The sequence below is a fragment of the Lampetra planeri genome, chromosome 6, assembly GCF_965212315.1.
Source record: "Lampetra planeri chromosome 6, kcLamPlan1.2.h2, whole genome shotgun sequence".
In the NCBI taxonomy this organism is placed as follows: domain Eukaryota; kingdom Metazoa; phylum Chordata; class Hyperoartia; order Petromyzontiformes; family Petromyzontidae; genus Lampetra; species Lampetra planeri.
Genome location: NC_136112.1, coordinates 12,328,834 through 12,330,974, shown reverse-complemented (window position 1 = coordinate 12,330,974; position 2,141 = coordinate 12,328,834).

Below are 2,141 nucleotides of genomic sequence, written 5' to 3'. Positions count from 1 at the left end.
GCGCGTCGCGAGGAGTGGAATTTGGGGAAACTCTGCCGGAAATAATACGTCTGGGATTTACAAGATAAGCCCTTTTGAACTGAGAATCGTGACCACGAGGCTTCGTCTCCACCTGACTGACGTGTGGGATGTGTTCGACAAGGGAAATTCCAGTCGCTACCATAAACGTTATGTAAATAAAAAAAGCCCCAACCTAAAGTTGTATATTGTATCACAAAACACAACTCTTCAACACATTCGTCAATAACCACTGCTTGAAAGGGGGGGGGGGTGTACAATAGCATAATTGACAAATGTGTTGAATTGTTTCGCTAATTGTGGGCCACTGCCAACGCAGTATCACGAAACAATGTGTTGAGTTTGCATTCCTGCGAGTGGGTGGACTGGTCGAGTGGCCTACTGGGTATTTTTGTTCTCCCCCGTAATGCCCTCGATCTCTTGACACGTCAATATCTGAATAACCCAACCGGTAATGGGTACCCATTGTAATTTATATGCATTCATTATCACCCCTCTCTGGCCTTCGCACCTGAGGGGCTCCCAAGTGACCGACATCACATCTACACCTCTATTTAGGAAGTAAACAGGAGGATTTCTCCACAAATCTGGCGGGCGCCTGATGATGCTTGTTGTAATTACTGGTGAAACGTCGTACTCAAATTGTAAATCAGGATTTACTCTCCAACACACCGGTGCGATGTGCTAGTAACGACTCGGTATGTTTTGTTTATGTGACAAACCTTACTAATTGGCTGTGTCGGGTGGTGGCGGGTTTAACGACACATTTATATTTGCGCAATCTAACCCCCAAAAACCTCATGGTTAATATCACTACATTAACATCACTAGCCCCGCCCACTTCGCTTATGACCCTTGGGCTACACCCATTTCAAACCTTTAAAACATCCTGCCTCAGAAGCTTTCCTGCTTTTTTTTCTCCTGATGACGATTGCTTGTGTTACAATCGAAACGTCGTAGTTTTTTTTATTGTTATTTTGTTTCAACCTATCTACGTGACTTTACCAAAAGACCCAAGAATATGAATCCTTTGTCTCGTCCATTCTGACACACAACAAATACATGCCACATTGAACAACAACAAACACATACCACATTGAATAAGACGGTGCGGGAGGTCATATGCATTCATTCAGTCTGGAAAGCAGTTCAGAGGCTCTACATGGTTCCAGTTTGTTAAAACATTATTCAGTACTGTACACACACACGTTGCCTTGTTATCGTAGTTGTTAAACGAGCACACATTGGACCTGTGCAATTAAATTGTCACAACCGATCGCTTTTGTAAATACTGTTCAGTTTTTTATAACGCTGTGTAGGTAAAAGTGCAAGCCCCTGCAATTGCCTTCTCACGCCACTGCTGACGGAAGGGACTCCACAAGATGGAGCTCTGAAGAGCCCCTCTATAGGGTATTTGGCCTACTCTTCCACACTGAACAAACGTCTTGGAAGAGATGGGAGTGCCCACACTTTACCCCACTACCACACGCGACCAACCGTGGGGGTACCCGTGTCATATAATAAACTGCTGGGTATACACATAATTCTAGATTTTGTTGTTATTCTGGCTCTCACTGTTGAAATAAACCTACCATTAAAATTATAGACTGATCATTTCCTTGTCAGTGGGCAAACGTACAAAATCAGCAGGGGATCAAATACTTTTTAAATCCTTTATATTAAGTTCGCTTGCTTGCTTAGGACCGTGCAAATCTTTCGGTCGTTTTTTAACCCACTTCCCGTGATCCAATCGAGCTGACATTTTCCACACAGACTCGTTGTGCGTGACAATTAATGTTCGTGAAAAAAAAAATCCCAAATTTTACACTTTATAGGACAAAATATTATATTTAATTACCAATTGCTTAATGGTGCAATGCAATCATCTGACCCATAGGTGGCAGCCATCTCAAGCCAGAGGACGAGAGGACTCTAGCCGCCCCGATGCAACGCATATATATAAAGAATTTATAGTGAAAAACTTTCTTTTTACGGGTTAATTTTTTCCCCACACTGTATGTTGAGTTCCCTACGGGGAGTGGGGTGAGGTCTGCTGGCGTGACCCCAGCTCAGTCGGGGATTTCCAGAGAGGGGGGATGAGGAGGGAGGGAGTAGGAGGAGGT